The sequence below is a fragment of the Symphalangus syndactylus genome, chromosome 3 (genome assembly GCF_028878055.3).
Source record: "Symphalangus syndactylus isolate Jambi chromosome 3, NHGRI_mSymSyn1-v2.1_pri, whole genome shotgun sequence".
Classification (NCBI taxonomy): Eukaryota; Metazoa; Chordata; class Mammalia; order Primates; family Hylobatidae; genus Symphalangus; species Symphalangus syndactylus.
The window spans coordinates 28,892,153-28,916,023 of record NC_072425.2 but is presented as its reverse complement, the minus strand read 5'-3'; positions in this window follow the sequence as shown (position 1 = coordinate 28,916,023).

The window sequence follows — 23,871 nt, the reverse complement described above, 5'->3', positions numbered from 1 at the left end:
ACTTTGGACTGTGAATTTTTGAGTTAATGCTGAAATGAGTTAAGACTTTGGGGGACTGTTGGGAAGGCATGATTGTGTTTTGAAATGTGAAAGAGACATAAGATTTGGGAGTTGCCAGGGGCAGAATGATGTGGTTTGGCTCTGTGTCCCCACCCAAATTTCACCTTGAGTTGTAATAATCCCACATGTCATGGAAGTGTCCTGGTGGGAAGTAACTGAATCACAGGAATGGTTTTTGTTTTGTTTTTTACTTCATACTGTTCTCGTGATAGTGAATAAGTCTCACAAGATCTGATGGTTTTATAAAAGGGCAGTTTCCCTGCACAAGCTTTTTTGTCTGCTGCCATGTAAGATGTGCCTTTGCTCTCCCTTTGCCTTCTGCTTGACTGTGAGGCCTCCTCAGCCATGTGGAATTGTGAGTCCATTAAAACTCTTTCCTTTATAAATTACTTAGTTTCAGGTATGTCTTTATTAGCAGCATGAGAAAGGACTCATACAGAAGGAGATGACTAGAAATAAGTCAGGAAATATGTCATTTTTCTAGAGGAGAGGTTGGGATACGGGGTTGATTTGAGACAGGACACAAGGTAGTGCTATTGGAGTAGTGGCAAGATTCTATTTCTTAAGCCAGGTGGCAGTCACAAAGCTGCTATATTTACAATAACTCATTTTCTTTGTTCTGTGTGCTTTTTTGTATCTCCATTATATTTTATAAATGAAACAATAAAATACCCAATTAAGCAGCTCTCTAAGACTCTAGTTAGTAAATTGAATATTCATCTTAACCACGTATTGAACTCAATAAAGGAGAATGTTCCTCAATATAGGAAACAATGATTTTTAAAAAGTGAGGTAAGAAAACATTTCCTCCCATGAAATTTGGAGTCACACATGCCTAAATTCAGAGTATGTATTAGTTCTACAATTTGTTACTACCTCCTTCACCCCAAGACTTAGTTTCCTCATATTTAAATGAAGACATTTAAATTTAAACTTAAAAGGGGATAGTAACATCTTTTTCAAAGTTTTTTGGGAGGATTAAATAAGATGATATGTGAAAAATAATTAAATGCAAAATGCCTAAAATAATGTTCCTACACAGAAAAACCTCAAATGGCACCTCTGCTTATTAGAGATAGGTTTTTATAATAGTGCCCTTTTGACTGTGAAGCAGTTTCAAACAAGACATAAGTCAGGCATTAGGGCTAGATGGCAGATTTAAATATTTCAGTTCATGATGCAGGTGATGCTCCAGTGCCCAGGTGCAGATTCACAGTATAGTCAACAAGAATCTAAAATATTTGTCATCAAATGAAAAGCAGACACTGTATGAGAAAGCATTGCCCAGTAAAAAAAGATACAGACCTTGTAGAATAAAACTAAGCTTTCTCTTCTAAGGCAGGGATTTGCATTTCTACATGGAAAAAGTTAAATTGCTACCAGGTACTGCTTAGCAAGGAATTGAGTTTTCTGTTTCTGGAATTTATGAAATAATCAGTCACCTTCTTATCAGGGCTGTTGCTTAGGTAACTCTTTCACTGGCAAAGAGTTATCCCAGATGGCCTTATGCTCTTTCAAACATCTCTGATAGAGATGTATTATACAGAGATGTCAAATATTACTAAATAGCTGCTATATACAAGATACTAAGTTATATGTTAAACATGCATTATCTATTTTAACACATACACAAGACTTAAGATTCAGATATTATGGTCACCATTTTAGCTATGGAAAAAAATGGTGGCTCAAGAAGTTTAGAAGGCTTGTTCAAGGTCATAGAACTAGTGAATAGTGGAAGTGGGATTTGAAACTAGATGGCTGTGGTGACAATTTCCAGACTATACTGCTTATTGCTTAACATCTCCCAAAGTATATAACACCAAATATGGGTACTAAAATATCTATATCGACCTGGGTGGCAATCACAAAGCCTGTGTGTGTGTGTGTGTGTGTGTGTGTATGTTTATAGATATCACAATATATACTGGCTCAAGGCCATCAAGCAATTAAATAACTAGATGATAGAAACAGAATTTTGACCCAGGCAATCTGATTTAAGAAACCTAACCTACATACTCACTACCTCTAAATAGAACATCCTCTGGATGCAATTTTTCTTGGGAAATCAGAGAAGCATAACTCCAAATGGAGCTCTCATTATACAAGGAAGAGACAATAGTAGATGCACTGTGGAGTAATATAAGTAAAGTGAGATAAAATGAAGGCTAGAGAAAAAAATAAACCAGTATGAAGAGACGAAAAATAATGAAGAAGAGTTTGGGAATAGAATGGTTCAAATAGCCTCTTGAAAAATTTAAAGGGGTGCGAACACTTGAATCAAATGAGATATGGGAGTCTCTTTTCTGTCCTCTCTAGTGTCTTTCAGCACCACACACACACACACACACACATGCATGTGTTCACGTAAACACATACACACTAAAGCATGCATATATACGTACACACACAAACACATCCTGCCTTCCTTCTCTGGCCCAAGCCATCAGTCTTGATCACTTCTGCCTTCACAGCCTGAGGTCACCAGCTCTACACTCACTGTTTCTCTCCTGAGGAGGTTTTACACTCTTTCTTTCATAAAGTGCTTATAAGACGTAAACACGATCAGATGCCTATGATGACGTTCATGGGCATCATCCAAAAATCTCATTGCAATGCAGATCTCTGGGACTCAACCCCATAGACCCCAAATCATCAAGTCTTGTGTGAGACCCAGAAATTGCACTGTTCACCTAAACCCCAGATGACTCTGATGCAGTATCAGGCGCTCAGTGTCTCATCATTTGGAACTGTTCTACCTATGACACATCAGAAAGAAAGCAGCCTCTTCTAGACTAGAAGTGTAGATTGACTATTGACTTTGAAGCCAGCAAAACTTGAGTTTCAAATCTTCTTATTCAGTTTTTCTAAGCCTTGCTTATCTAATCTATAAAATGGAAAAAAAATGCCTACCTTATTGGATTGCTGAAGATTAAATAAGACAATATATGTAAAGTATGTGATAGTAAGTTTTTAGGAGGACCTCAGAAAATTCTACTCTATTTCCTCTTCGTCTCTCTCATGACATTATCTAACTAGTTCTATCCCCCTGATGTGGCAAAGAATCTCAATATGCTTATTGAATGAATGAATGATGAATGGATTTCCAAAGAGGCATAATTTTTGGAGTTTGGAAAAATCATCTGGAACTGGCTAGAAGAGAAGGATTAGGCTAACTACCTTCCAGATTAATAGGCGAGAGATGAAGTTTAGGAGACTCCAAAGGAAGCAACCCAGTAGGGGTGGGGGAACCTGAGAAGAATCTCTACCACCTGTAAATCTTTAGCAAGTTAATGATTCTGTCCAAAAACAAGTTTTCTTATGACTAAGCACATTTCCCTTCTTTGTGCTTAACATAAAGGAGAGATTTAACATACTTTATTCCTTTGGGACATAGTGTAATGAACTAGTCTAGAGCACAGCTCTGAAGTCAGATTGCTCAATTTTTATTTTGACTCAACCACTTCTTTACTGTGTGACCTTTGGAAAGTCACTAAATCTTTCTGAGCCTTAGATATTTTATCTGTAAAAGTGGATAAAAAATAATATTTACATTATAAGGTCACTGGAAGGAATAAATGACAAAATTCATGGGAAACATTTAGCATTGTGCCTATCTCAGAGATAGCACTCTTCAAGGATTATCTTTAATATTATACTGATTTTAATCTTATATTTTCTATTTTCTTTCTGGAATTATTTAGATAAGTTCTGAGCTCCACACTTTATCTCTGCAAAACGGATTGCAAGTAATATCTCCCTCATAAAAGCCATGATCCATGCAATGCTTGCATGCCACCAACAAGAATGAACTCAAGAGAACATCCCAATAAACTATGAAGACTTCCCAGTAGTGCAGTCTACTCAAGAGGAATGCATTCTTAAGTACATATGTCAGGTATACTCACTAGTAATAGTCAGCATGGCCTGACTCTGCTTCCTGGCTACACAGAAATTTTGAACAAAACCTTGGGATAAAAAATTTACCCCAAACTGGTCCACAAAGAGGGGAGCCACAGAGATTACTCATATTATGTGCAGGGAGTTTTATTCCGGTGACATCATGACCTTAAAACTCTTTTTCTTTACCCAGCCATAACCTGATGTTGATCATAAATGTCAGCCACCCTATAAATGTGCCTCTGGACACCTGCCAAGCACTTGAGTCCTCACAAGTGCTGCTCACCTTGAGCCAGAGGAAGCTTCTGCTTAACCTCTCAGGAGAGTTCTCAGCCTTAACAACAAGAGGGACCTTATTTCCACCATCACTTTCCCCTCCTTCTACACTTCCTTCACTCTACTAGGTCACATTTTCTGCATCCCTTCTGTATGGGTCAGGATGGGTTATGTTGTAGTTACAGACAACCGTGGAAGCTCAATTGTTTAAAATGGCAAGGATTAATTTCTTACTAATGTGTCCCTAATGAGATGTAGGCTGATGGAACAGCCACCAACTTTAATGTTGCTTGTCTCTGTGTCAAAGAATAAAGAGTTCTGGAGGGACTTACAGTGACAATTAAATGCTCAACCCACAAATAATACTTATGTCTCGTTGGCTGGAACTAATTACTTAGCTAACCCATCTACAAGGGGGCAAGAATGTGCATTCTGCCACATGATCAAAAAGCATTAAGTGACGAATTCAATGAATAGAACCAGTGACTGCTGCTGCTCCTGAAAGAACACATTTATTCATTCACTCAAAACACATCTCTCTACTGAGTTCTTACTCAAGCATGGTGCCTGCCCTCAGGGAATTCCTAGTGGGAGAAGCAGACTAGTAACCTGATACATGTTCTAATCAGGGGCACAGACAATGTATTGGAGTGTCACTGAGTGCCATGGGAATGAGGCCAGGGAAGGTTTCTTAGACAGGGAAGCCTTCCTCAAGGTTTCTCAGCCAAACCTTGAGGGATGAATTGAGGTTGACTAGATGAAGGGCTAGAATATTGTGTGCCTGGTAAAGGACTCAGTATTGGCAAATGCAAGTAAATACAGCCTGTTTGCATAATCAAATCTGTTCGGTATAGTTGAAATGTTGAATTTAAAGCGGAGACTGGTAGGAGATAAGGCTAAAGTAGTCAGAGAGTCACATCCTGAAGTGCCTTTCTGGTAATTCAAGCCATGAAGGGAGCTTGGTCTTTATTCTAAGAGCAATGGGGTCCCATTCAAAAGTTCTCAGGAGGAGAGTTAATTGCCATTTTAGAAGATGACTCTGGGAGCAATGTGGAGAATGGGTTAGTGAAAAGACCAACAGCAGTTAAGGAATAGCCAGAATGGTCGTGGAGCTGAATGATGGATGATGATGCCCAAGAACAAGGCAACATATTGAGGAGAGAGAGAAAGATGTGGCTAGAACCAGAAGGTGGTAAGAAAACAAAATCACAGTCAAGACCTGATCACAGTGAGATTTTCTAAGATACATTAAAGATAACCTTCCTAGAGCTTGTACTTTCTTTCCAGAAAATTAATAACTCAAATTGTACCAACAATACTTAAATGTTGGCAAAGATCATTATTTGTTCAGAAGGAAAGACAAGATAACTTAAAATTTTAAGCACTTTTCACATGTTTGGTGAAACTGTAAAGTATACTTTAATATTCACTACAAAGTTATGTGTTAATATTCTTATCTCTATTTAAAAAAAAAAAACTCAGGTAAATTAACATGCCAAGTTTGCAAGATATGAAGGGGGAGCTGAAATGCATACCAAACTTTCCTGAACTCTAAAACCTGTGTATTTTCTGTGAGTGTCATATTTCAAAGGATAGAATAAACATCCTTACAGTTATAAGGTGCTTCCCAGGTGCCAGTCCTTTCAATAATCATTATTAACACATATTATGGATCACTTTTTGTGCTTGGTTTAGGCATACCTAGTGATGGACTAATTTTATGACTTTAGGGAGCTTGGAACTGTATATACATATAAGAAAATAGAAAATGTCTTAGTGTCTTTACAGAAGTATGGTAAATAAATAAGGAGCAGATTGAGTTATAGGAAGATCATGAGATCTTCCATATTGAACTGGAAATGTCAGAATAACATTCTATGTGGGGACCTCTAAGAGTGGGGAGTTATGTATTTAGAAATAAGCTGCATACATGTGGTGTTTGAAACCTAAAGAATAGATAGATTTGCTGAAGATAGAGTCTAGAATAGCATACTCCAATTTGATCCAAAGTGTTTACATTTTCTAAGATGAAGCTAGGGTAGGCAGTGCTGCCCAGAGTTTATTGACAATAGAATCCTTTTAATAGATAACCTCTCAGGACTTATGTTACAAAGAACACACTTTAATGCATTTTCATCTGACCAGCAAAGAGAAGAATGTTCCTTATTCAGAAGAAAGTAGGGTCTGTTTCTGTAACAACCAACATCCATCTCTCAGTGGTTTAAAATAACAAAGGTTTATTTGTTGTTTTCATCACTGGTTGACAGGGAAACTCTCCTATGCGCTGTGACTTAGGAAACCAAGTTGATGGAACCACTATCTTGAATGTTGTCTCTGCACCAGAGGGAAAAAGACCTCTAGTGGGTGGATCTTCAGTTTATCCCTTAAATATTCTGGCATAGAAAAGACACATAATACTAATCTTTACAACTTATTGGTCAGGACTAGTCTCATGTTCCACTGGACCCCAGAGAGATTAGAAGTGTGATTCTACTATATGCAAAGAAAGTTTATCCTACCATGTGGTTATAATTATTAGGTGAGCAGCAGTAGCATCAATTCCAAGGAGAAAGCCGTGAAGAATTCCCTTACTTACAGAGCAGGAGAAAGGATCTTGAACAAAGGAGCAATGAAAGAGGTGCATGAAGATTTCTAGTATAGTTCAAGACACAGATTTTCCTAGGCTCTGATAAAATGCTCTTTCCAGACTTCTCTTCCAAATTTATTTCTCCTTGCAAGGGGTTAGTTGTACTACTGGGAAACTACTGGAAATTCTGTGCTGTCCCAAATTTGGCTATGATATTCCAATTTTAAACCATTTCTCTTCTTTCCCACTTAAGGTCACACCTTTTTTGGATGGGAATGTTGATTCACCATGTTTCCAGCCCTCACCTGTGACATTCTTTCTTCCTGAAATCCCTCCTTATTTCCTGACCTGTTTTTACTTGGTGATCAACTTTTCCTTTCTTTAATGATTTAAGAAGGTTAGACAAGAATCATCCCACTTGACCTTTATTGCTTTCACTCTTGGTGTTCTCTTGTTCAGACTTTAGTGCAAGCCTTCATGGAGCCCCACCCGTGGATGGCCTGTTCTCCTGTCTCCACTACATTCAACCCTTTTCCCAAAGCCAAACATCCTGATCAACCCACAAGTCATTTTTTTCACCTTACTCAAGGTAGTGTGACGTAGTATAAACTACATAGAATTTGGAACAGACAGACTGAGTAAAGCCCTGACTGTACCACTTCTAGTCCCCTGACCTTGGGTACATTACTTTTCACTTCACTAAATCTGTCTTTCCTCATCTGAAAAATGGGGTCCATGATGCAAAATCTCACAGAGCAGCTGTGATGACTATAGGAGAAGATGGTATATAGGAACCGAATACAATTCCAGTATCAGTTATCTATGACTAAATACCAAACCACTCAAACACTTTGTGGCTTAAAACAAAACAATTTCTTACTGCCCACAAGTCTTTAGGTTTTCTGGGAAGCTCTTATCTGTCCAGGCTGTGAAGACATCAGCTGTTCTCACACATGTGTTTGTAGTCTTCTGGTGGGTCAATTGGGGCTGGCTAGTCTAGGATGGCCTCATTCATTGCTTGGCAATTGGCTGTCAACTTGGGAGATGGGTCACTTGATCAACCATGTGTCTTACATTATCTAGCTAGCCTGGGCTTGTCTTCATGGCAGCTGGCAAGGATCTAGGAAACAAAGCAAATGTATGTAAGACCTCATGGACCTGCATTCAAAACTAGCATAGTCACTTCTGCCACATTCTACTGGCAAAGCAAAATCCAAGGCTAGCCCAGATTTGAGGGTTAGAGAGAAAGACTCCACTTAATGGGGGAAGCTGTTAAGTAGCATTTCAAAAGATGTGGATACAGGAATAAGTGGAGGTATTAGAACCATTTTGTAAGCAATCTGTCAGAGTTCCATTTTCTTTCTTCCTCTCTCAAGTCTTTCCTGAATGGTCTTGCTGATTGTGAGTTTCTTGAAGTCAGGGGCTACGTTATATACATTTCTATTTTTTATATTTCCTAAGCATCCAATGAACATTATCACTATCATCACTACCATTCATTAAGTGCTAGCTATATTCAATGCTCTGTTTTAATCACTTTTTAATACATCACTTTGTCCTTATGACAATTCTCTTTGTAATTACTACTCTTGACTGTCTTCCCATTCCCATATACTTAATAAGTTCCCAGTATAAATCTACTAAAGGCACTTTTTTTCTGCCTCAAGATATTCCATGGGGTTAACACTTGCTTTGTGGTTCCAGGAGACAGGGCCAGAAGTGAATCAGTGAGTCAATCAATCCCGTCTTTGACTTCTTCCAAAATCCACTTCTGTGTATCACCTGTCTCACCTCCAGTTCACCCTACAGACTTGTTATCCTGGATTGAATTCAGCCTCCCATGAACTCTTGTAATACTTCTCATGCCTCACAGTACCCATATTACTCATCTTGCTCACTCACACACCTCCTACTCCCCTCCATTCATGTCTTTGCATACAATCCTCCCAGCCCTTTGCTTATGTGAGTTTATCACAGTTATCTTTCAGAGAGAGATACCATAAACCCTATGCTTAGTCATGAAGAACAATGATAGCATCAATGTCTTTCTATTGCCAAGTGCTTGTCCTGACATCTCATTTGATTTCTGGAACCACCCAGATAGATACGTGAGGCAAGTACAACAGTCCCTGTTTACAGGCAGGAAAACTGAGGCATTGAAAGGTTTAGTGCCTTGCCCAAAGTCACACAATATATTGATGTTCAAGACAAGAGGAAAACTAGGGATTTATAATGTATAGACCAGCAATGGTTCTACCCTCTTATCGTTCAATGTGATTTATTTGGAAGTTTCTTACTTTTCTCCAGCTTTTTATGTCCACTATGCAGCAATGCTAACTCAACATAAACAAAGGACATCTAGTGGACATTGATTATATGCTAAGCACAATTCCATCATGGAAGGCATGTGAAGTCTGTCCATCCAAGGAGAAACACTGGTGTGTTGTATACAAAAGTTCTTTGTATTTAGGCAATCCTGGTTAAGCCTCTGTCTCTTGCTCATCTTGAATTCTTGGGCAAATTGCACAATATGTTTGATCCTCAGTTTCCTCCTTCTTTAGAAGTGAGAATTAACCTTCACACCATAGGTTTATTAGGAAGATTAAATGAGATGATGCAAATAAAGCTATGACACATTGGAGCCCTTCTGCAGACTATTATTATTGTTAATAAATATGAATGAGGTAAGAATGAGTCATGTTACTCAATTGCTCAACTGTTCCCTCTTCAATCTTCATCACATTTATGTCCCTGTTATTCATTCCATGTTTGTCTGCCAAAGATATAAACCATTTTTTTTGTCTTACATGCCAAATTCCCAGATGACCCTCTAGCTCAGAGGGGTATTTTGAAACATAAGTGATAAGTGACATATTCATTCCATTAAGTGTCTTTTTTCCCTTAGGCAAAGGTGAACAGGAGATTGAGGGAACAGTAGCTTAGGAAAACATTGATATCCAAAAAAATCAGTAGAGATACAATACTGAGTTCTTGTCTCTAGACCACTATAGAACTCAACTTCTGATAGTAAATACAGCTGCCGGGACCATGATGCTAAGGGCAGTAGTCTGTTCAAATCTAAAATTCTTTGAAGTCAATTTTACATGTGTTGTAAATTTTATTTAGATGTATCAGAACTCACTAAAGTTAAAGACAAATTTAGACAAATGATAAAGATTTAATTCCAATACCTCGATGTTGTAATAATAAGTACTGTGTATATAAAATTTGTTTTGTGCTTCTTTGTTTACAAGCAGGTTTGCATATATTTCTTTCTACTTAGTTATCTAAAGACCCATGTTAGTTAAAGTAATATTACAGTTCATCTGTAAAATTGGAGAAGGAGAAATTGGACTCAGGAGGTGAAGCAGCATGTCCAAGTTTGTGGTGTTAATGATGGGAGAGTTGGAACTTGAATGCACATTCTCTAGCAACAGTGCTTTCCCACCCCAGCCTAGCCACCTTTCAAAATCAATGGCTGTATTGGAATAGGATAAAGTGGGACCAAAGATGGTCTGAGCATTGAATTTTCTTCCACACTCTGCTATACAGGAAAGTTTGCAAAGCATGACTTCCTTCTTGAAGAGTGGAAAGTTGGAAAGCACTGAATGGATCTGTAAAAGACAGATCACTATGTGAAGGAGCAAGGAAGAAACTGAATAATTCAGTGAACGTTAATGGGCTTCTCAGAACATGACAGCCGTCCGTTCCCATTCCCAAACCAGATGGTCACTGAGCCAGCATTCTTCCTGTCTGATTCTTTTGGGCAGCCTAGAGACAAATAAGGAGTGCTTTCTAGTAGGTGGCGGCTCCTGGACTTGTGAGAAAGATTGTCTTCCCCCTTTCTATGTGCTGATTTACACAGCTGTTGATTTGCTGTGTGCTGATTTACACAGATGTTGGTAGGGCTAAATGAGGTGGTAAGAATCTTGAGGGCTTCTCTCCTTTTGGACCTATTGTTATACACCAGGGCAGTGGAGATACACCAGACAGAGTTTCCTGGCCACTCTATAGCTAGATCACATCTCTGATGTCATGATATCAGTTACCATTATGGATGTTATCTTCCCATCTGTAAAACAAGAGAGCTAGGCTTCTATCTCTGAGCACCCTTCGAGTTCCAAAATGTTACAGTTCTCAATCACTTACTAAATTTTTTCATGTCAACACCAACAGATCTATATCATTCTTTTTAATGACCACATTGAATACCACAGTGGAAAGTCTTGTTTTGTGTTGCTGTTTTGTTTTGGTAAAAAGCCTTTAGTGATAGACATTAAGTTTTTTAGTCTTTTGATATTATATACAATTTTCTAGTGTATTTGCACATTAGTGTGTTTATGCAAATAACTTTCAAAGGTAGCTTTCTTGAAAAGGATTGGAGAAGTCAGGGCACGTGCATATTTTAAAATTAAATTGATATTGCCAAGTTCACTTCCCAAAAACTAATGCCATGAACATTTTATTCCATTAAATCTCAAATGACTCTAAAGACTACTGTAGAAGCAGAGCGTCTATCATATCTTGTCCAGAATATTGATGATGATGATGATGATGATGATGATGATAATGTTGGTCATGGTCAACATTTGTAATAATCTTACAGTGTAGAAGTATTATGCTATGCATCATTCAGACCTTGTAGGTATTGCACATGAGATAAAGGAAACAGAGAAATAAAAGTAACTTGTCCAAAAATAGATAGCTAGTAAATGGAAGAGCCATGATTTAAGCCTGTTTCTTTATGACTCTAAAGCCTACTCTACCACTGCAAGAGTACACAAGTGCTTACCATACACTAGTATTATGAGATGTTCCGCTAGGAAAAACTGCATAGTAAATGAAAGGGTTCTGTGACCAAACAATTTTTGGAAACTTTTTATATAGCCTGTACAATTTTGGAGATTCACAGTACTCATTAACTAAATAAATGCTCTAGGAAGGTGTTTAACCAAGCCAAATAAGCATTTTTCAAACTTACTTGATTGTAAAACCCTTACATTAAAACATGCCTGTTCTGAGGAACACAGTTTGAGAAATGTTTTCCTGCTTGTACAGTATCTCTATGATTCATCCATAGAACCTCAGAAATTTTTTAAGTTGTTTAATGTCATTTCCAAGAAAATATGGACATGGATAACATTCTTCCCAGCAACATTTGCAGAAATGGGAGCTTACTACCTTATAGACCAGTGAATTCCATCTTAGGATTCCTTTGTTGTTAGAAAGTTGTTTCTCACAAAGTCAAGCCTACACATCTTTGTGAAATGTAATCATTGGATCTAATTCTATTCATTTGAAGTTTCATAGAATACACTGAATCCCACTTTTCAGATTTTTGTTACCCATGAGCACATCTTAGTCCATTCCTCATCATCTTATCCCTTCATAGCTCAAATTTCTTGCTTGTTCTTATCTGGCTTGTTTTTGTCATCACTTTACTGTCAACATGATTCCCTCTTTAACACACTACTCTTTGTCTGTACTGGTAGCAAAGTATAATTCCCAGAACTGGATACTCTGTTCTGACCATGGGTTGACCAGCCTGAATCAGGATAAAACCAGATTCTCTTGCTCTAAGCATTCCATTTCTATTAACATGTCCTAGTTTGGAATAGTTTGGTTTTACAGCCACAGCACACTGGAAACTCCGAGTGAACGTAAAAGCAGTTCAATCTCTTAATATCTATTCATTTGAAAGGGAGGGGGTGTTGATTGTAGCAACTATTGAATAAAGCAGACATACAGGTGATTACAAAGTTTTGTTCAGTACAGCTCTGACCTCAAAGTAATATTTAGCTTTGTGGTCTCCTGGCTTAAAGAGTTCTCTCTATACTCAGATAAGTTGATAAATTAAGGTAGGAGAGGTGAAGGGAAACAGTAAAAGATGAAGTATAGTAATTATTTGGCAAAATTTGCAAGAAAGGTAAAAATGTTGAAAGTACAGACCAAAGAAAAAGAATTACAAGCCAAAGTAAGAAGAGAGCATAACTAGTATGACCTGGCATTTTTCATATATCTTCTCTCTTAATTCTCATATCATGAACTATTTTTAAAGTGCAGAAACTAAGAATTTGAAAGGTTAAATGACTTGTCCATATATCCAGCTGGTAAAATATAGAATCAAGTTTTCTGCCTAGTTATATTTGACCTCAAAGCCCTAAAATTCTAGAATTACAAGACTTTCCCTCAAAACCCCTAGATGAACCCCAGTAGTGCTGGGACAGAGAAGCAAAGTCCAGTGAGCTCCACTTCTGAGATGTGCCAAGGGTGGGTACTGGGCAAGAAACAACTTTCAAAGACCTGAAATAGTCATGGGAAATTGCCCAATTAATCAGCCTCCTTCAAGGCCTCTCAAGAAGGAACTCTTTTAGCTGCCACAATATGAATTAATTCTGAAAACCATAAGCCTTATAGACAACATATTGGGGTTCTTCTATTAGGCTGCCTTGGACTCCAGTGATTTGGCCTATGTATCTTTTCTCCCTTTGAAATTATCTTATTGCTTCTTGTAAGTTCCTCACATCCCAGGGATACTGCTCCGCTGATGGAGAAGGAGCTACACAGGGCTAGATGATATTTTCCTGTTTGGAGGTTGGGATTTGCCAAGTTATTTACCTATGAATTTGATATTATCAATACCATTAATAAATACCATTCTTATACATCTATTACATATCATGTACTATGTTAAATGTTTCATATATAGCATCTCATCCAGTTGTAGCAATCATAATTTGAAGTATTATTATTATTCCTATTTATCAATAGGGAAGCTACAAAGTTAACTTTCCCAGAGTCACACAGTGAATAAGGAGTGGTACTAAAATTTGAATCCAAATTTGTCCAAACCAAAGCCTAGTTAATTCAATACATACCCTGAGGCATTTCAGATTTTGGATGTGTTGTAATCTCCTAGGTCTTAAATACACCCCAAATCCTGATTCTGATTTAGTGAGTTTTGCAATGGACCAATCTGCATTTTGAATCTACATTTTGACAAGCACCACTGGATAATTCTGAGCATCGATTTTGCAAAGACAATTTTCTGAGGCTATAAGAGGAAACCCCTCTAACTATGAATTGTCAGCTTTCCCTTCCCCCAAAACACGAATATGATGTTCTTCTAATAAGGAAATAACTGAAAAGCATCAAGGCTGAAAAAAAAGAACTGCATTCCTGTCTGGAGAGAAGAAAAGTGAGTGAGGCTGGGATAATGAAAGAGGATGAAACGATCCATCCTGAAATCCTAACACTCAGTGATTTCTAAAAGTTTAACCTACTGAGTGGGTTTTAATCACAGTGGTCTTCCTTGGCTTTATCCCACAGGCTTCCTGAATTGCTGGTGGGAGGATTTCCTGGACCAGAAACAACACAGCAGCAAAATGGTGGGAAAGCCATGACTGGTCAGGGGCTTAATATACAAATCAAACACCTCCCCTCTCTTGCTCTTTTCCAGACTCCTGCACCCAAGAGGAGTGACCAGAACTGGGAACAAAAGTAGCAGAGAATGAGCAGTTTCCTGTGGAATATAAAATGTATAACTTATGCATTGCCTGGAAATGCCATAAGAAATTAATATTTGTTACAGAAACAGTGGGGTTGCATTAATATTTTAAAGATGAATGAATATTTAATCCAAAACTCTGGATGGAAGGCAAACAAGACAACCATGGCAGAAACAGTTACACTACCCAGTTAAGGATGCTAATGACTCATTGGATTTGTCAGTGGTAATAATGCCACACAATTTATAAACTATAGTTCCTTTAACATACTGGTAAACACTCCTCAGAATCAAAATCAGGACAAGTTTTTTTTATTCTTTGAGAAGCAGCATGACGTATTGGTTGGAGCAAATATTTGCAATCAGGGGAGACTGGCCTTGGATACCAAGGCTTTAGTTTACTGGCTGTGCAACCATAAATAAGTTCAATGCTCTTTGAGCATTATCATCAAGACAAAATGAATGTCTACTTTAGAGGATTGTTGGCAGCATTCACTCAATGTTTCCTTTTTGTTCCTACTAATTTTTGCAATATGGTAGAAGAAAAAAAACAAAACTGTGGCTGAAATTTCTCTTAATTTAGCCCTAAGTCTACTTCTTTGAGATAGGAAACAAAATTTCCATTTTTCTAGTTCCCCCGAATACTTGTATGTGTCTTTCATCATTTCTCTTCAGTGGGAATTTCTGTAAATAGTTGGAGAAAACTATCTCGCTAATTAAAAACCCAGTTCTGTCTATGACCACTAAAATTAAATTACAATACATTGACAATACCTGTTTTTTAAATGCATTAAGTCAATGCATTGACAATACCTGTTTTTTAAATGCATATGGTCCCACTGTTAGTGATTATGTTTACAATATGATTTCAGAAAATCAATAAGCTATTCCTGGCAGGTAATTCTACTTTCTTTCAAGCCTAGAATATGGCCTTGTAGTACATGGTCCCTCTTATATCTCCTTTGTGGTCCTGCTGTACTTTAATAACTTCTCTATTCTGCCAGTTTGGACTTTCTATAGTTTAGTAGTTAAATGCATGGGCTTTAGAGTCCAGCAGCCGTTAGATACACATCCTCACTGGGCTTATTAGTAGTATAGTCTTGAGTAAGGTAAACCCCCTAGGCCAGGGGGTCCTAAGTTGTAACACTGAAACAATGATGCCTATCTCATCACATTATGAGCATCTATGAAATATACATATAAAATAAAACATATTGTACCATTCTAAGTTTCCAGCTTAGGAAACTAAGATTTAGGGATCAAGTAACTTACTTAAATTCATTCATCAAGGACTAAAATCAAGTCTTTTTGAACTCATTTGCTGTGTACTGAATTTCTATAATACACTAAGAAGACATACTTTTTAAGTGTAAAGTTACAGTCGAAAGTTAACCACAACTCAATGCCATACAATGTATTCTGTCTAAGGGCAATAAGCCTCAATGGCTTTAGGTCGTAATATTTAAGTGTAGTGTGGTAGTTGCTCATCTCATATGGCCCAATCCGGAAACCAACAAATAGGCAATTCACAAGAGCTAGAAAGATTACTTTATTGCTTCTATTCATTTTTTAATGAATCCAGGCATTACTGAATTTATCCATCTTTTTCTCATATTCACTATGAATAAAAAGTATTCTAATAGTTAGATGTTTCTTCCAATCTTAGATATTGTCTTCTTCTGCTATATCAGTCCTAAGACTCTGAATCTCAGTTGTTCATTTCTTAAAGAAAATATGTACAGTGATGACATCAGTTCCTACTTAACTCTCACTTCTCTAAGAAATTAACTAAGTGGGACATTAAGAAAAGAATTTTAAAGATAGTCTAGATGGGAAGCCCCAATGACTCTACGAAAGTACTCCCAGACTGTTAGGTAAGTTTAGCCAGATTATAGGATACAAAGTAAAAAGAAAAGAAAGTCAATAATATTTCTATCTTCTAGAAATGAACAATTAGAAACTCAAGTTTAAAACAAAATTCTACCTATCATAGTTCAAAAAAAAAAAACCTGAAGTTTTAGGTTTAAGTCTCTGGTATAAATCTAATAAAGCAGCCCAGCACAGTGGCTCACACCTGTAATCTCAGCACTCTGGGAGGCTGAGGTGGGCAGATCACGAGGTCAGGAGATCGAGACAATCCTGGCCAACATGGTGAAACTCTGTCTCTACTAAAAATACAAAAATTAGCTGGGTGTGTTGGCACATGTCTGTAATCCCAGCTACTCAGGAGGCTGAGGCAGGAGAATCGCTTGAACCAGGGAGTCAGAGGTTGCAGTGAGCCAAGATCACGCCACTACACTCCAGCCTGGCAACAGAGCAAGACTCCTACTCAAAAAAAAAAAAAAAAAATCTAATAAAGCATGCAAAGGATCTTTATTAGTACCTGAAAACTACACAAAATTTATGAAAAAAATAAATACTACCATAGTGAGACATACTATGTTCATGAATTGGAAATCTCAACAAAGTAAAATGTCAGTGATATGGTTTGGCTCTGTGTCCCCACCCAAATATCATCTTAGAGCTCCCATAATTCCCACGCGTTGTGGCAGGAACATGGTGGAAGATAATTGAATCATGAGGGTGGGTTTTTCCCATGCTGTTCCCGTGATAGTGAATAAGTCTCACAAGATCTGATGGTTTTAAAAAACAGAAGTTTCCCTGCACAAGCTCTCTTCTCTTGTCTACCACCATGTGAGATGTACCTTTCACTTTCTGCCATGATTGTGAGGCCTCCCAAGACACCTGGAACTGTAAGTTCAATAAAACTCTTTCTTTTGTAAATTGCCCAGGTTTGGATATGTCTTTATGAGCAGTGTGAAAACAGACTAATAAAGTCAGTTTTCCCCATTTTGACCTATTGGTTTAATAAATTTTTTATTGAATCCCAGCAGGAACTTTTGTATATAGACAAATTGATTCTAAAATTTTTATGGAAAGCCGAGGTATTAGAAAAGCTAAAATAATTTGGAAAAAGAATATAATTGAATAAATTATACTACCTTATTTTAAAACTTATTATATCATTACAGTAAACTATACAGTATAGCACTGATAAAGGGATAGACGCATATATCAGGAGAACAGAACAGAGAACCCAGAAATAGACGCACACAAATATGCCCAACTTATTTTGGATAAAAGTTCACAGTGTTTCAGTAAAGAAAAGATAGACTTTTCAACAAATTGTTTGGGAACAACTGGACATCCATAGACCAAAAACAATGAACTTTGAACTAAATATTATACCTGATACAAAAATTTACTCAGAATGGATTATGGAGTTAAATATAAATCTTGCAACTATAAGAACATTTATAAGAACACGTAGGTGACATTCCTTGTGACCTAAGGTAAAGTGAAGAATTCTTAGAAATGACACCAAAACCATAATCCATAAAATTAAAAAAGTTAAAATTGACCTTAAAAAAGTAATAAGTTTTGCTCTGTTAAAGTCATCGTTAAGAGAATGAAAACACAACCACAGACTAGGAGAAAATAAGCAAATCATTTGTCTGGCAAAAGATTTGTAACCAGAACATGGAAAGAATGCTCTGAGCTCAACAGTAAGTAAACAATCAACCCTGTTAAAAAAAAATGGCACTTGGCTGGGCGTGGTGGTTCACACCTGTAATCCCAGCACTTTGGGAGGCCGAGGCAGGTGGATCACGAGGTCAGGAGATCGAGACCATCATGGCTAACATGGTGAAACCCCGTCTCTACTAAAAATTCAAAAAATCAGCTGGGCGTGGTGGTGGGCGCCTGTAGTCCCAGCTACTAGGGAGGCTGAGGCAGGAGAATGGCGTGAACCCAGAAGGCAGAGCTTGCAGTGAGCTGAGATCACACCACTGCACTCCAGCCAGGGTGACAGAGCGAGACTCCATCTCAAACAAAAAACAAAAAAAAATGACACTTTATCATACAAGGTATATAGAGGGACAATATATACATAAAATATGTTCAACTTCATTTACCATTAGTAAAATGCAAATTAAAGCCACAATAAGATACCAGTACACACTTGATAAAATGGCTAAAACAAAAATTTTCTGGCAATAAGCACTATTAACAATAGCAAAGACATTGAATCATCCTAGCTGTCCACCAATGGAGGACTAGATAAAGAAAATGTGGTACACGTAAACCATGGAATACTATGCAACTATAAAAAGAAGAAAAACCATGTCCTTTGCAGCAACATGGATACAGCTGGAGGCCATTGTTGTAAGCGAATTAATGTAAGAACGGAAAAACAAAATACCACATATTCTCCCACTTATAAGTGGGAACTGTACATTGGGTACTCATGGATGTAAAGATGGCAACAGGCACTGGGGACCACTAGAGGATGGAAGGAGAGAAGGGAACAAGAGTTGAAAAACAAACTTTTAGTTACTATGCTCAATACTTGGGTGATGGGATCATTTGTACCCCAAACTTCAACATCACACAATATACCCAGGTAACAAACCTGCACATGTACCCCCAAATCTAAGTTAAAAGCTGAAAAAAATATTTAAAAGAAGGCAAAGATATGGGCGGAAGAATTTCTAGCAATAGCAAGTGCTGATGCAAAGCAAATCGTTATCTCATATATTGCTGGAGAGAATGTAAAATATTAAGTCATACTGGAAAACAGCTTAGCACTTTCTTATGAACTTGAAAATATACTTACAATGTGACACAAAAATAGCACTTTTGGGCATTTGTCCTAGAGAAATGCCATGATGATATAACACAACAACTTGTACGTGAATGTTTATAGCACCCTGTTATAGACTGAATGCTTATCACCCCCCAAAATTCATTTACTGAAGTCCTAACCACTAATGTGATGGTATTAGCTGGTGGGGACTTTGAGAGGTAATTAAGTCATGACGGTAGTATCCTTGTAAATAGGATTAGTGCCCTTATGAGGCAATTATGACACCAAAGCCTTCTCTTTCTCCCTTGTGAAGGTAAACAGAGAAGTTGGAAATCTGCAACTAGGAAGAGGACCCTCACTAGAACCCAGACATGATGGCACCGTAACTTGAAACTTCAGTGTCCAAAACTGTGAAAACCATTTTTTGTTTTTGTTTTTTAGGCCACCTAGTCTTTGGTACTTTGTTATAGCAACCTGAAACTGACAAAGACATACTTTTATTTGCAAGTTCAAAAAATTGAAAATAACTCAAATATCCTTCAACTACATGGATAAACAAACTAATATATCCATACAACATAATACCACTTAGCATTAAAAAGGAACAAACTACTGATACAACCAAAAGCTTAGACAAATATTAAAGACATTAGGCTGTGTCTTTATAATCTTAAAAGATTACATATTGTATGCTTTCATTCATATAAAATTCTTGCAGTGAAAAAATTCTAGTGATAGAACATCCCTTAATCAGGTCAATGGTTGTCAGAGTCAGGCTTGGGGAGGGTGTGGCTACTAAAAGTTAGCATCAGGGAGTTTTTTGAGGGTGTTGGAACATTTCTATATCCTGATTGTAGTAGTGGCTGTACAAATGTATATATGTGTTAAAATGTCATAGAACCATACATCAAAAAAAAAGTGTATAGAAAAAACTGGTGAAATATTAATAAAGTCAGTAGTTTAGGAGTGTTTTGCCAATATCAATTTTCTAATTGTTAAATGTACTATCATTGTGTACTATCATTATGTATCAAATGTTATTATCAAGCGAAACTAGGTAAATGGTACCTTGGAACTTTCTATGCTATTTTTGCAATTCCTAAAATGAAAGAACAAAACTAACTTGAATATCCTATTCATTATCATTCAAGTCTTACTGATATTTTTTCTTATTTATCTGCTCCTATGAGACCAAGAGCTACTGTGTCCTCATAATCTCAACAGTTCTTTTCTCCTTTTGCTGTCGTAGACATTTTCAACAACATAAAATCACTAGGTAATTAAGCTAAAGGTGAAAACACTGCCCCCTACCAGTAGTGGATTATTTCCTTTGATAAATGTTCATTGAATGTTCATTATGTGCCTAATTTAACAGTATGTGTAATGGTGAGAATGGGAAGATGGTTACTCAGTTAAAGAAAACCAAGAAAGTGGGATAAGAACATAAATTATTGCAATTCAAAGCAGAAGGCCATTCTTGGCAAAGGAAAAGAATATATTGCAAATTGGAAACAAAGAAACAACTTAACTTTTAATTCACGTATTGGGGCTCTATCTATAATTTCACCAGGAGGAAAGTGTCAACAATAAGAAATAGAAAAAAAAGCCAAAAAAACACTATGATAGATGATGTCAATGAACTGCAACCAAACTTTAAACATCCGTCATTCTGTGCCTTCTTCTGGATAGAATTGTCATGGAACAGATTTCTATGAATGCTTACCTTTTTGTTTTTCCTGGAAGAATGCATGAAGTTTACATGGGGGAGTGAGCATGATGGATAGACAAGAAAGGGGAAAAGCCAGAAGCCTGCATTCATAAGAGAGTACGCAGTCCTGTTACAAAGTTTCTGTGTTGTCAAGGAAGGAAAGGCTCCATACCATTCCCTGCCAGAAGCTGTGCAAAATGCCCTACATATCTAATTTCACTTAATCTCCAAACACCCCTAGGAGGTGGGACTTGTATCCGCAACAACTGAATTCACCTCTGCCTCTCTTAAACAACAGATTGTTGTTGGGCAGAGGAAAAAGAGGCATCTGTAGGCCTCCCCGCTATGAATGCTGACACTGAGACACCTCCGCTCCAACTGAGAATCCCCTCTCCCTCATTCCATCGTTATCTGACCCATTCACTTGACCTAGAAAGTCCAAGGCAGGGGCATCCAATGAGCCACTTCAGAGTTATACCATTCTTTCCAGGACACATGAAAAGATGCAAATCTCATATTGACTTTTCTGCTTTCCTCCCAGACACACGATGAAGCCTCCCAAATGGGGAACAAGTCCATATGCATGGCAAACCAAAGTGACAATTGCCTACTGTAGGTACTATCATCCCAATTTTACAGATGCAGGCTTCAAGGTGGAGAGAAGTGAAAAGAAAAACGTCCCAAGGTTGCATAGTTAGTTTTAATGATTCTAGATTTTAGACTGTAACTGGGTCTGAACACAAAGCCCAAGGTCTTTCCACTATGATTTTCACACCAGTTTTTTTCTCTCTGATGTGGTGCTTCTTATTTTATTTTTACCATTTCCATACACACCAGCCTGATTTTCCAACTCCCAGGACTTCCCCTCTCTCAATTCTTTGTGTGTGGGCTTCCTCAGGCCAAAAAGCCCACTTGACTTGTGTCTGAGACAGACCAGAAGTAAAGTGGGAGAATCAACATTTTGGGTGCATCCCTCAACCAGTGACAGATGTTGGTGTGTTAATAACCCAGCTTCCTTGCTCCTCCCATAGGTGTTTTTTTTTTTAATGTGGTAAAATACACATAATATAAAATTTACGCTCTTAACCATTTTTAAGTGTACAGTTCAGTAGTGTTTATTATATTCATTGTTGCGCAACCACACTCCAGAACTTTTTCATCTTACAAAACTGAAACCAAACTCTATGTACATTAAACACTAACTGCCCATTTCCCACTCCTGCCAGCCCTTCGCAATCACCATTCTACTTTTTGTCTGCAATTTTGACTACTCTAGGTACCTCCTGTAAGTGAAACCATGCAGTGTTTGTCTTCCTGTAACTGGCTTATTTCACTTAGCCTAATGTCCTCAAGGTTCATCCATATGGTAGCATGCGTCAGAATTTCCTGTTTTTAAAGCTGAATAATATTCCGTCTTATGTATATACCATTTTGTTTATACAATCATCTGCCACTGAACACATGAGTTGCTTCCACCTTTTGACTATGGTAAATAATGCCACCCTGAACATTAAGTGTACAATTATTTTTTTAGTTCCTTGTTTCAATTATTTTGGGGTCCATGCCTAGAAGTAGAATTACTGGATCATATGGTGATTTTGTTTTTAATTGTCTGAGCAACAGCCATACTGCTTTATATGGAAGCTGCACCATGTTTACGTTACCACTAACAGTGCACAAGGGTTCTGATTTTGCCACCTTCTTGCCAACACTTGTCATTTTACGTTTTTTACTCTTATTTTTAAGTAGCCCTCCCAATGTGGGTATGATGGGTCCCGTAGGATCACTTTAAGTGCATATTTAACACTGGCTCCCAGACTTCCGCAGTAGGATGAGAGCTGTAGATGCCTATACCGGTGATTTACTTAATAACTTGTTTTATTGGTTTCCTTTCTTTCCTTGTCATACTTTTCCACTTCATTACTGCTGTTTTCTTGTATTATCTCCCAGAAAAAACTACCTACACTAGAACTCTTACCTCAAGATATGCTTCTGGGAATCTTGAACTAAGACACATATTTAAGATTATTCTGTATCCTTTATAGCGATTGTTAACAACATGTACCTTGATCAGTTATGTTAGACTGAGTTGCTTTTCAGCCTCAGTTTGCTGAAAGGTTATCTCCTTCCACATGCAGTACAGAGTCAATAATTTACTAATTAACTCCATGAGCACAACCCACATTCCTAAATAAATACAGGATTCATGCAGCCTATTGCATGGATAAGAAATCCCTCAATCTTCACTGTACTCAAGATACTTAAAACTGTACAACATCAGAAATAAATGGGAGCTTATGGATCTCTAGAGTAGTTGTTTGAAAATGATGTGCCATGGACCCCTAATGTTTCAGAGACCCTGCACATGTTTAAATTGTGCAATATAAGAAATAAATTAGTTGTACATAAAATATCAAGACATTTCAAGTGGGCTAACTTGGATTGCCAAGTTCATGGCTTTTGGTGCAAAACTCTTTTCACCATTTCTCCGATTATCTCTGTTAATTTGAAAGTATCCAAAGTCTCTCAGGCAAGTTTTTTTTTATGTTGTTATATCCAGTCACAAATCTATGTCACTCAGGACTTTATCAATACCGTGTCATGATACTGTGACTCTAGATCTCTTATTTTATATTAATCAAGACACTAAAAATATTAAATAATTTCCCCAAAAATGTATATCACTGCCTTTATCCTTATATGTACACACGGGGTTCCTCTATAGTTTGATCAGACATAAACAAAGAGAAAATTTTTCATAGCCATAAAATCTTGTAAACCATAGATTTATGTAAAGCCTTCATCCAATTCATAATGTCTTTCAACAGTATCTTGACATGTGTGCTTAAACATACCCAGTTAAAGAAAGTTTCTACCTTCTGAGGAAGTCTCCTTTATTTTAGGATATTTCTAATTCCTATGAATATTTCTGTTTTTACCCCTATTTTGCTAAAATATGCCTCCCTGCAACTTCCAGTCGTCAATCCAGAGATTTTTTTCTCCTTACTCTTTCGAGGCAGCCTTGGGACTTTGTTGTGGTTTCCCAGTGTTCTCCCTCAATCAGGCAAGAACTGCTGCAAGTGTTTGAATCTCTTTGCCTTTTGGCACCCAACAAGAAGAAAATCCCCCTTCTCCAGTGGCCAGCAACAAGGCTTCCCTCTCCAGTTTATCTATAGCCTATAGCAAAG